Raw genomic sequence first — 14,208 nt, forward strand, 5'->3', positions numbered from 1 at the left:
TGCTAAAAGCGGCATAAAACCATACTCACTCACTCACTATATAGGAAGAGAAATGCAACAGGTTGGTGAGTCAGGTGGTCCTAAACTTTTTTAAGAGTATATTTCCAAGATTATTCTTTTTCAATTTAACAACAGTTTTATTTTGGTTTATTTATTTATTGTTTAACGCCACACTCAGCAATATCCAAGCTATATGACGGCGGTTAGTAAATAATTGAGTCTGGACCAGACAATCCAGTGATTGACATCATGAGCATCGGTTAACGCAATTGGGATCAATAACATGCATCAACCAAGTCAGTGAGCCTGGCCACCCAATCCCGATGTCGCCTCTTACGACAAGCATAGTCACCTTTTACGGAAAGTATGGGTTGCTGAAGACCTATTCTACCCCGGATCTTCACAGGTCTCTACGCAATTGGGAGACAATGACATGCATCAACCAAATCAGCAAGCCCGACCACCTGATCCCATTATTCACCTCTTATGACAAGCATAGTCGCCTTTAACGGTTAGCATGGGTTGCTGAAGACCAATCATACCCCGTATTTTCAGAGTTTTATAAGGTTCAAATGAATCAAATTACTTCTGTATGTTTTTAACAACACATTTCTAACATTTCTGACATACAAGCAACAATATGAAGACTGAAAAAAACATACATAAAAAATGCAAACACACTTGAAAACTGTTTCTTAACGGTTTATTCATATCCCCTATGACAAACCCTTGACATTTTAATAAGCAAACAACCTTTTATGTATTCCTATTATGCATGCTTATTCAATACTGATTTACAAAAACTTGCCAAAGGCGATCTTTATCGTATACTATATTCAACACGAACATAACAGCAAATGAATTTCCCATCAATTATAAAGTTCTTCTCAGTTCCCTAAATGCCAAGTCAGCATGTCATGAGACTATGTAAGAGTGTATACAGGCAGCAGTAATACCTTTACAGTGTGGTGTTGCCTGGCTGTGTCGGAGGCGTTATCTCGGAGGTGCTATCATTATCTCACACCTATGGAGTACAGTGAGAGTGATATGCACACCTACTGTCAACATGCTTTTTCCATAGGTCTTTCCCACCTCGGGTGTAAAGAAATTGTTGGTAGTTAATTTGTCTCTTTGTGATTGCTGCCTGTGTCATGAGGCTGTGTGAGAGTTTCAACACTCCAGTGTTGCTTGGCTGTGTAGGCCACAATCAGCATTGTTGATGCTAGTTGTAGGAGGTGTGTTCATGTTAGATCATAATGGTGGATTCTAAGTTGCTTTGCTAAACAATCAATGGTGCCGACTGTACTTTATCCTGTGATAAAGAAAACACTTTGAGTTACGTTAAAATGGGCTGACGTCATGACGCTTTTAAATTTCTTCCCCCGATCCCATTTAAATGTATCCTTGGTAACATAATCTACATGCTCTGTACATACAAGTTCATCATGGTGAATTCTGGGATGCTTCGTTAAATTTGAAAAGCGCCAACTGTTCTTTATCTTGCGATACAGAAATCTTTTTGAGTTGATGTCATGACGCTGTTCAAATAACTTCCCCTGTGATCTCACTTAAACGTATCCGTGGTAACATCGTTCTTTCATTACTGTCAAGCAAGATGGCTCATCCACATTAATTATCGATCAGTGAAATAGTTCCTTTAAACTTATGGAATAATCAAGTATTATTCCCTGAATAATGGCAGGATGATGTCAATCATCTCTCATACCATGGGGTTTCTCCTACATAATCCAACCAGTGTGACCATGACACAGCAGCCACAAAGTTATCCGAGGAGGCCGTTGGTGACCCAGAAATTATGTCTGAGGCAGCTGGTCGTTGGTGACCAAGGAATTATGTCTGAGGCAGCTGGTCGTTGGTGACCCAGGAATTATGTCTGAGGCAGCTGGCCGTTGGTGACCCAGAAATTATGTCTGAGGCAGCTGGTCGTTGGTGACCAAGGAATTATGTCTGAGGCAGCTGGTCGTTGGTGACTAAGGAATTATGTCTGAGGCAGCTGGTCGTTGGTGACCCAGGAATTATGTCTGAGGCAGCTGGTCGTTGGTGACCCAGGAATTATGTCTGAGGCAGCCGGCCGTTGGTTACCCAGGAATTATGTCTGATGCAGCCGGCCCTTGGTGAGCCAGGAATTATGTCTGATGCAGCCGGCCCTTGGTGACCCAGGAATTATGTCTGAGGCAGCCGGCCCTTGGTGACCCAGGAATTATGTCTGAGGCAGCCGGCCCTTGGTGACCCAGGAATTATGTCTGAGGCAGCCGGCCGTTGGTGACCCAGGACTTCTCTCTGAGGGTGGACCAGCTGTTGACAGTGAAATCTACATGCTATGTACATGAATGTTCATAATGGTGGAACACGTTCTCACATCAAACCTGTAGCGTTCTGTCAATATACATAGGAGGGTTTCTCTGTCGCTATGATTTACCTACTTCATATGGAAAAAAGTTTGTTTGACAATTTAAATTTGAATTTTTTTAAAGTACTCTAATCCTATATTGACAAACATTGTATTATGTCATCTCTTAAATTTCTGAATCAATATTTCTGAAAACAAGTTTCCTTTTTCTACTGGTGAACAAAAATAGGAAATAGTATACATGACAAACATCATCTTTTCTATACAAAAATAATTCAAGTATTAATGTAAACAGCCAAAGATGAATCTAAAACTTTTAACCTAACCTTTTTTTCACATGTTATTTGAATCAGTATATTTTTCACATACCCGAGGGGTGGTCGGGTAGCCTAGTGGTTAAAGCGTTTGCTCGTCACGCCGAAGACCCGGGTTCGAATCCCGACATGGGTACAATGTGTGAAGCCCATTTCTGGTGTCCCCCGCAGTGATATTGCTGGAATATTGCTAAAAACGGCGTATAACCAAACTCACTCACTCACTCACATACCCATTCCATTCCTCAATGACAGTGAGTGAGGTTGGTTTTATGCCGCTTCAAGTAATATAAGGACAGGGGACACTAGAAATGGGCTTCACCAAACTACCCATGTGGTGAATCAAACCCAGGCCTTTGGCATGAAGAACAAATGCATTAATCACTAGGCTACCCCACCGCTCCTCCAGTCGCATTCATGGTTACTAGTATTTCACTTCTATAATGTGTGTGTGGCTGCTTGTGCTATTCTCGATTCATGCTAATTTTATAGTGCTATCCCACTGAGATACCATGCTCCAGTGTAACATGGATCCCACCCAGACACAGTGTGCTGACTCCGAGCTGACCAGTCCTTGTCTTATCTGAAAACCGAGTGCCAGGCAAGGTAACAAGAAGAACCATCTTATGGTAAGATACCCAAGGGATCGAACAGACCATTCTCTCTCGAGGCAGACTCTCTATGGACTACAGCAGAGAGGCGGTCCCTTCCACAATGTTTGTTGTTTAACGCAGCACTCAGCAATATTCCAGCTATATGATGGCGGTCTGTAAATAATCAAGTCTGGACCAGACAATCCAGTGGTTGACATCATGAGCATCAATCAACGCAATTGGGATACGATGACATGCATTAACCAAGTCAGTGAGCCTGACCACCCGAACCCATTAGTTGCCTCTTACAACAAGAATGGGTTGCTGAAGACCTATTCTACCCCGGATCTTCACAGGTCGAGAACTGAATGTAAGGATATTGCAGGACAGGAGGTGATTCGGCATTACACCAACACTTCATATTTGTTCAACCTGAATGCCAACAAGTAGACAGACACTATTACCATGCTAAATCTCAAGGTATCATATTCTTCCCTCAGGTCTGTACCCTACAATTCAAGCCTTGTTCATGAAGGGAGCAAGTATTAACATAACTTAAGGACCTTGGACAATATCTTGAAGTAATGGTCTGAATCATTGCATTCAAAGTCTATGGTTTGCTCAACCATGATTTTATCATTGAGGTGATCTCATAAAGTTTCTATAGTCGGCAGGAAACTTTTATATGCTGTCAAGTACAGCTAGGAGCACACATTTTACTTGGAGCAGTGTTATCTGGAATCTGTGGCAGGTCTAATTGCTACTGGACAATATAATTTGTTGTAAACATTAAACACGTCGTAATCATGTCAATCAGTAATACAGTATATAGAAACCTTTTAAGGCCAATTTTCTTTTATTTGTTGGATCACAGATTTGTTTGGTCAATGTCAGAAATCGGAGGAGGGGAGAAATGTTTTTAAAAAGCTGACATCAGCTCTTTTATTTCTTTAATGATCATGGAAATAACTCAATGCCGTGTCGATTACGTCCGACACCGACGTTTAGGTCAAATTATTAATTTAACCATCATCTGCTGGAAGTTGAATTTTTGTTCTGTGCACTAACTGATCTTATAATCATTTTTTCGCGAATGACATGTCGCGGCAGGAAAAGAAATGTGTAAATTTGGAAGAAAAAAGTTTCCAATGTTTAAACGAATCGGGTCAGGGGATCTGTGATCCAACAAATTAACATAATGGCTGAATACATTATATGCAGAAATAAAGCTTACTACTTGAAAAGACTGAGATAAATATAAATGCAAATGAAGGTCAAAATACACTTTATATTGGTTTGATTGAGGTTAATGTCATTAAATATAAGCGACAAAACCCTTTCCATATTCATAAGCTATCTCTGTTAAAAGCAGTTTCCATTGGATGATTTTGACTATATCATAAACATGTGGTAATTATAATGAATTTAACTACCAAATAGTGATGTTACCAGGTGTTACATATATGTAGACATACATTTGAACCATTCGTGACCAACTCGTGTTATTCTGGGACACGCCGAATAGCGACTCGTGCCCCTATCATGGCCATTTTTGCGACTGGGTTCCGTCTTAGAGCAAACGGGCATACCTAAAACAATTGTCAACTCGTTCGGAATGGTTCACATACATTTCTCCATATATCATATATGTTTCAGATACAATGAGTTTTTCATGTCGCGTTCAAGATATTTGCACTTATATAGCAATGTGCATGCTTGCGTGTGCGTGTGTGTGGGGCTGCTTGTACTTGTCCAGACTAATGCCGATCTTATAGTGCTCGTCCACTGGGATAACATGCCGCAGTTGAACGTGAATACCCTACCCAGACACAGAATTCTCCAAGCCGACCAGTCCTTGTTTTAGCCCCTTAAGGCCGAGCACCAGACAGGGTAACAACAAGTACCATCTTTTAACATCTTTTGGTATGACAGGACCTTTTAACAGGGCCAGGGATCAAACCCCCGACCTTCCCCTCTCTGGGTGGACGATTACCCCTGTAGACCACATTTGAAGAATGGCACGACAATCACTGCATCAAGTATTTGGATAACCGTTCACATGAACTGGGTAGAAGTGCCTGATTGACCTTGTTTAGTTTCAGAGGAGATGTTGAAACAACCTATAAAAGCAGATCGAGGACTTTTACTGAGGTGAGCTAAAATTGGAATATTTTGTTTATGAAGGAGAGATGTGATAAATAGCGACCATTCCTAGCACAAAATAGATCTTCAATCTTAAATCAATTCTGTTGAATGTCAGGGCATAACACAGGTCACCAGTGTGATCAATGTCAGAGATCAAAGCATGTGTACTGCCACACACGCCTGGATCACTGGCCTGCTTCACCCTGCTGTACAAACACACTGATTTATAGCACTGCCTCTCAGATAACTCTTCCTATGTGGAAGGCATTACACTGCTGAGAATCAAGTAGCCTTCTCAAGACAGTTGTCTACACGATAGTACACTAAAGGCATAATCACATACTGTAGATAAACGATATTCTTGGACAAAATCAATACTTCCAATAGTTCATATATTTCCCCCTACAACTTCTTGATATACATTTTCATAAAAAGAAGTAAGATAACACAGCAGGATATGGTTTGTTTCTTATATGAGATATCAACATTATCTCTTTAAAGAAGTTGAAAAATATTTACCCACATTTTAAAAATGATCACTCCCTGAATAGAATCCAACCTCGAAAATGTCGGACAAGTCTATTTCACAAACAGGTGGGTTAAGTTTCGTATTTCGCTCATATTCTCACAATCACCACGTCGATTATTTGTACCTTTTCTCCCAATAACAATTGTTATTCTCTCTTCCTTTTTGGATGTGATTGATCGGCCATCGCGTTTATATGCGTTGCGTTGCCCAGCTACATCTATGGGGAGCAACTCACTAGACACTCCCCTCTCAAATATAATGTCGTCCAATATATGACGTCACAAAGTTGCAAGAGCATGTTTGAATCAACAGAAATGACATCACGATAGAACAATGTTTTATCGTGAAATAAACCATGTTTTGTTCTTCATTGTTCTTTATGATTTATATTTGTTGTTTAGCAGTGTCCTCATCAATACTCCAGCGATATAACACCCTGCAGTCTGGACCAGACATTCCATTGATTGATATTTTGAGCGACAATCCACAGTATTGGGGTACAATGACATACAATCGACCCAGTCACCGAGTCTGACCACCGGATCCATTAATGCGCCTTTTACAACCAGCACTGATTGCTGTGGACCAATTCTACCCAGGATTCCCCACAGAGGGAGCATATGGTGCACATAAGGGATCAACTGTTTCATCTTGATGCAATATCAATTCTGTCATTTAAGCCATAGGGAAATAATAGTATTAGGTTTTCATTCCAGTCCGCCTCATGACACAACATCCTGCCTCACTCCATTGCATTGTCCCCTAATTAGGATATAGAAAATGAGTTTCTGTTCCCCTATTTCATGGCTTGATTAAACACCAATCATTCATGCAGCATGTGAATCAGTAAAAGTTCATCGTTTGGTACTTTAAAAAAGTAGTGAATTGAAAATAGAATATAGAAAGTATTACACATCCTGCCCAACATTTTTTTAGAAAGGTGTATGAAAATCTAAAAGAGTATTATTGTAGCCTTACTGTTGGCAGAACACAAGATGATTGGTCCTAACAGAAGGCCAATGTTCTCATGACCAAATGTAGATAATCTGTAATTTAATGTGTGTAGAGTTATCTGCCTTTGCTCTGTATAAAATCAGGACAAAATCAAGTTGGAATGTGATCATGGCAGATTTCTTTGTTGTTCAATGCTGTACTCAGCAGTATTCCAGCTATGTTATGGCAGTCTGTAAATAATCCAGTCTGGATCAGACAATCCAGTGATTAACAAGGGAGATAGTTCTATGGATATTCAACTTCTTTATTACAAAGAATGCACTTGTTGCTCCAACATGTTGTAATTGAAACAAAGAAGTTGTATGTCCATGGAACTATCTCCATTGTTGATTATACCAACTCTAAATGCTACTTAAAGAAGTAACCCAGTGAGTGATATCATGAGCACCGTTCGATCATGGCAGAAAAAAGAATTATGTTAAACACATTGTATTTTTGAAAACATTTCATACAGAAAACATACATGGAGGATCCAGGGGAGGGTGCACCCAATATTTTGAATCCTATTTAACATTTATACATTAAATTGATTTATATCATATATGATTGGGTTTTAAGTAAGCACAATACAACACTACAATTTTGTGATATATTTTCAACCAAGACAACCAAATGCAAATGTAAACTTGTAAAAAATGCCGCCTGCCTTTTCCAAAAGTACTGCCTCTGTGGTCTGGTGGTAAAGCATCCGCCTGGAGAGCAGAAGGTAAGGGGTACTTGTTGTTACCCTGCCTTACATTTAGCATTAAGGGACTAGAACAAGGACTGGTTGGCTCGGAGTCAGTATAATGTGTCTGAGTGGGGTATTCATGTTCAACTGCAGCATGGTATCTCTGTTGGCAAGAATGATAAAATCAGATTTAGTCTGGACTAGTACAAGCAGACACACACATAAACACAGGTGCATTCACATCGCTTAGCGCAATAATCTTGGAAGCGACATTAACCCCATTTCACCTCACCTTTTCCAAAAAGCTGTAATTTATACACAATGTTAACTGCACACTGTTATGAGTATTTTCAGTTAAATATGTCAAACTTTTTTGGTTTGATTTCAGAATTTGAATAGGATCATAATTCATCTGGTAGCTAAATATAACTGACAATGCATTATCAGGACACATCTATCAAGACCCCCATGAAGATACATGTTAGAATAAGTCTTCAGCAACCCATGCTTGTCGTAAGAGGTGACTAAGGGGATCGGTTGGTCAGGCTTGCGGACTTGGTTGATGCATGTCATCGTATCCCAATTTTGAAGATCGATGCTCATCATGCCAATCACAGTATTATCTAATCCAGATTTGATTATTTACAGACAGAGATCATGTAGCTGGAATACTGCTGACTGCAGCATTAAAACAAAAAAACAAATCAACAAACAAAAAACAAAAAGAATTAGTGAAATAATACAGAAATAACAAACAAACAGATAACTTCGAGCACAAGTTAATAACTAAAGAGCTATTCTTGACCCAATCAAAGCAATATTTCCAAACATGCTACAACGTCATGAGTAAGTTCCTGCTAGATGCCTGATCTCCAAGCACCTGTCTCAAATTGCAGATAAATCAAGAGAGACCCTGGACACCATACCCAGTGTGAAGAATGGGCATCCTGAACCGTGGCTATTGAGAGGCGCACTATCAATACCTGCAACACTAGCCGGTATTGTGTGGAGGGGATCACGGTGAAATATTGGGGGATTAGTTTCCTCTGAAATGATTATGAGCCCTGGTAAACACTGTCAACAGTTCATAACATCTATTCTTGGTGTAAAAATCAATAAATATTGGACGTCCCTTGCTCTGCTCCAGTGGTTATTTCAGTGGACATGGCTTTGACAGAACATGGGTTCTTGAGAAAATATGTTTACATAGAAATGTACGTAATTTTTGTAGCCTAGAGGTGCACTGATTGCAAACTGAGGCCACACCTTTTTATATTTTATTTTTCACAGATTTTTTCAGATTTTCCACACAAGGTCAGTCACAATAAAAATAAAAATACCGTACTCGACGTTATAAGCACCCAACTCTAATAAGCGCCCACTGCAATATTTGCTAATATATTGGCTAGTGAACAATCCCAATTAGCACTCCTTCCGATTGATCAATGTACACAAGACTTATTTATTTGTGTATTATATGCATTCGTGTGTTATATGCACCCTTGATTATGGGCAATTAAATTCTGGAAAATATATCTGTCGTGAATAATACACACAGACCTTTCTTTTGTATCATTTCAGGCTGTCAGCATAAACCAAGAAATTTACAATCTTTCAACTCTGTTTTTTTTCTCACAAACATATATACTAATAAGAGCCCCCTATTTCTAATTTTGAGTGCGCCCTGGGCGCTTATTACGTCAAACAGGGTAAATGTCAATCATTTACATATTTATATGAAAGTCATTCTGCCTTGGAATTAAAACTGTAGGTGGCCTCCTTGAATCACTGATAGTGATGTAGACACAGAATTTATACATAACTCTTTGTATTGCATAAGAGAGTCTCTATTACCATCAGGACACATCACAAAAACATATATTTTTATGCTTAATTTATTTCTTAGACCGGCTGCTTTTCAGTAGGAGCGGCGGACCTATGAAACAAAAAATAAAATATGTGTGGCCAAATGATAATTGCTTGTTTATAACAGTAATGCTAGCAATAGAGATAATTAGCCAAGTGTGTTTCCATATCCTAAATATAATTTATTTGGAACAATTGTATCATGTAGGCCTTAATATCCTTGCGTTTCTTTATTGTAAATATCATTTAGTGGAATATATATTGTATCATACAGGCGTTATAACCCTTGTGTGTTCCTACAAGGACAAGAAGATCATGAAGCATTGACTGTGTATTGTGTTTTTATAAAGATTACATACAAATATCAATTTTGAGGGGTACAGTTTATGAAATAGCTGCATTCACATCTAAAAATTTCGAAACAATTTTCTACGTCACAGTGGATGCACTATTTTTCATATTAATGCAGATAGGATGTACTCCGATGCGTGATTCCCAGGATGGCCCTGCATGTCGTCTCTGTAGGTTTTGTGACCTAAAGATGACATGCAGGCTCTTCAGGTTTGTTTCTTTGTTGTTTAACGTCACTTCCAGCAATATACGTCCTTTTCGTAACTGATTCTGGGCCAGACAATCCAGTGATTGATATTGTGAACATTGATCCATGCTATCGGGGTACAATGACATGCAATACACCAGGTCACCGAGCCTGACCATCTGATTCATTTGGCTGCCTCTCACAACAAGCATGGTTTGCTGGGGACCTATTCTAACCCGGAATCCTGACCAGAGGCACTTTGGGTCATGTGGCCTACGACGGGTACCTAGGTGTGTGAGGCCTTACATACTTGAGATGAGAACAAGATCTTACTTTATTTGGTGGTTGAAAGCCATGTTTATCCAGAAAGTATTATTCATTGCTGTTGAACAACAATATTTTGCAACTGTAGTATTACTATCCTCCATACCACCATGATCCTTGATGATTTCTGAACTGACTAATCCTGGGAATTTAGATTACCAGGAATTCTCCCCATTCCTGTTTCAGGTTCTGATAAGTGGATGGCTGTATCAGATTACATCCAAAGACTGTTCCTCAAATCCCTCAGTCACAAATACGTCAAATGTGTTTCAGCGTTTTTGTACTTTATCAATCTTAGTCTGGGGTTTGGGGTGGGCTTAATTCCAGATCAAAGATTTTCTGCCTAGTAATTACATTGGGAGTGTAGAGACCCTCTGTTATCATAATGTTATAAAGTCCAGGAGATAGCAAAGGAAGGCAAGATGATTTACTGGTCCCCTGAATTCTCTGTGCCCCCTATCAAACACATTTATGTCTACAGATCTCTGGCATTTGCGTGTTGTTTTTGTCTTAGTTTCTCTCTTAAGGCCAATCACTGAATTGTCAACTGCTCACAGACTGCCGTCATATATCTGGAACAATGCTGAGTGCAGCATCGACTGCGATATTTTAATGGCTGTGTCAAAGTCAGCAGGATGAACTGCAGTACATGTTCCAAGAATTCAGATTTCAGTGTGTAGACAGAGAGGATTTTATGAACACTTCTCTGGGTCAATAAACCGGGGGCTGATGTTTGTTTCTGATCAGCAATTTTTAATATTTTTGTGCTCAATTATTCAAATCTATAATATATACAAAAACGAACTGTATTTTTTTTACACTTTAATATAGTCTGCATGTAAATGGCGCCTTTCCTCCTGCAATGCGAGACATATGTATTTGTTTTGTCAGTAAAACATGGGTTTGATTATGTATGTGATATTTCTTTCTAAATCATAAACTTAAATTTTATACATTTCCGGTTATGCTTATTGGATAATCATTACAGTTCGTACAGTTATAAAAGCATGGAAACTTAGAAGGTATTTTTGACATGCGAGTACTCGATACTTTTGGCGTCTGAAACGCTCGTAAAATACAAGTATGGCACAAACGGAAATATGAGATTTCTCGCCAAAATTTAAGGAATACTGCATTTCAAAAGAGTTATTGAATACGTACCATGCCCTTAACTTCGGTTTCATTTGAAGCGACTGGCAGCAACACGTGACATTCGGAGGAACCGGCATCTTATATATGATGTTGTCAGGGTACCTTCAACCTGTTTCTAGAATAGAATAGCTTATAGAATCTTTGTCTTCTGGAGATTTATGTCTTATACAGACTCTCTGGTGAATGTGGTATGTTTTGCTGGATAATGGTATTTAAGAACTTAAATTCGTAAAACAAGACACAACTAGCGTTGAGATTTCCACCGGAAATGACGTAGCTCCAATGCACGCGCTGTCACAACTGATTCCAGACTGTTTTAGAACGAACAAATTCAATATACTGGTACTAGAAAGAGAAAATAAAGTGAGAAATATATCTGAAAAAGGTAACATTTCCGAACATGGATTGAACAAGTAAAGACTGACGTGCTTTCCAATGAGACTACCCTTATTTGAAATCTGTGGAATACTTTGGAAAACCTTGAAAAGCGCTAGAAAACATTAGAAAACATTGGAGTTCAATTAAATGATTCTGAATTTTAGAGAATACAATTCATTGCTTAATCTGAAAACTCGCTCACTCACCCACACACCTAAAACTCACTCACTCACCCAACCAAGACTCACACACTCACGCATCCAAAACTCACTCGCCCACCCATCGAAAACTCACTCACTCACCCACCCACAACTTACTCACTCACTCGCCCAAGATCACCCACTCACTCATTTAGGGCTGGGACGAGTCCAAATTTACTACCCGTGTACCCGATACCCTATTACCCGGCCCTACCCGGATACCCGTTACATGTCTCAAGAGTTGGGTACAAAATGTCCGAATGGGAATTGTTTTACCGCAGCCCTGGCAAAAACTATTTAGATACATGATCATGCAAACACTGCAGTTGATAGACCCTTTATCCTTACTCGAACATATAAAAGTCAGAACGAATGCCTGCATAGTAAGAAAGAAATGTGAACATTAGCTATACTTGTAGTGTAACCATTGAGTTTTATTGTTAATGTCATTAAACAGTATGTCACGTGACTAACCACGGGTCCGGGTAGTCATGTGGGTACCCGGGTCCTACTCAGGACCCACCCGACGAGAGTACCCGAGTTAGCCGTCCCAGCCCTACACTCATTGCAAATGTTACACACAAGATACATTTCATTTAACTTATATTAATGTTTTAGTCTACCCTCTCCCTGCAAACGTTATTAAGACACAGAATGTGATATACCGACATGTCTCCTCTCAAGCAGAACTTCTGCATATTCACTCTTATATTATAAACTCCCACCGGACAGCTGTAGGATGCTTCTTGTAGTGAGGCTGTAGAAGTCGGAAAGTTTTAATGATAACCAAATTCAATATTAAATAATTCCCTTCAAAGTTCCACATATGCGATCATTTAAAAGTACGTTTTTCTTCTTGGCTTGAAGGAATTTTTCTCATCTATGTTCCCCCTCTCACAATGTGACCATGTACACGGGTGGCCCTGCCGTCGAAGGCGCCACAATTCGCTATGCAGAAACTAATGATCGTGGGTTCGAATCGGCTCAATATCTATTTTATGTTAACTCTTTGAACATTCCTGGATCCCATATTTGTCAGAGTCGGCTGGTGGAGATCGGGTGGTTACAGTGTGGGATCTGATTGCGTCATCGTTCACTGACGGCGTGCATCGTTGCTCTTGTTATCAACCACTGGTTTGCCTGGCCGAATCAAAAATTTCACGAGGAAGAGAATTTATGGACATCAACTACGTTAGGGAAGAGAATATATGGATATCAACTTCGTTAGGGAAGAGAATATATGGATATCAACTACGTTAGGGAAGAGAATATATGGATATCAACTTCGTTAGGGAAGAGAACTTATGGATATCAACTTCGTTAGGGAAGAGAATATCTGGATATCAACTTCGTTAGGGAAGAGAATATATGGATATCAACTTCGTTAGGGAAGAGAACTTATGGATATCAACTTCGTGTGGGAAGAGAACTTATGGATATCAACTTCGTGTGGGAAGAGAATTTATGGATATCAACTTCGTTAGGGAAGAGAATATATGGATATCAACTCCGTGAGGGAAGAGAATTTATGGATATCAACTTCGTTAGGGAAGAGACGAATGGATATCAACTTCGTTAGGGAAGAGAATATATGGATATCAACTACGTTAGGGAAGAGAATATATGGATATCAACTTCGTTAGGGAAGAGAATATATGGATATCAGCTTCGTTAGGGAAGAGAATTTATGGATGTGTCTTCTTTACTATTGCTGATCACCTATCAGCGCCAATTATCTATTGGCTTCGCTTGTTAAGTTTCCACCTTTTGTTATCTTATTACTGTTGCTGTTCTTACATGTACATATATATGCGCTCTGCCTACATACCATTCATTCCCCGGATGAAGCATAAACCCCGAAACGTTGTGTTCCTCATAATAAAGAAGTTGACATCCATACATTCTCTTCCTTATGTGTGTCACTTCTAAATGAATTATTTCATTGGTCTTGCCATCGTCAGGAATCAAAACAGGAATCACTCACTCGTGCTACACACGCCAGCAATGTTCAGCTGATTGTCACCGTCCTACTGTGTAACGTCATCGCAAAAAGCCTTCACCTGTCAGGGTTTCGTTCCAGGTAGATTTAGTGTGGATGCCATTTGTCAGGGTTC

The sequence above is a fragment of the Haliotis rufescens genome, unplaced genomic scaffold (assembly GCF_023055435.1).
Source record: "Haliotis rufescens isolate VD_foot unplaced genomic scaffold, xgHalRufe1.0.p SCAF_15, whole genome shotgun sequence".
NCBI lineage: Eukaryota > Metazoa > Mollusca > Gastropoda > Lepetellida > Haliotidae > Haliotis > Haliotis rufescens.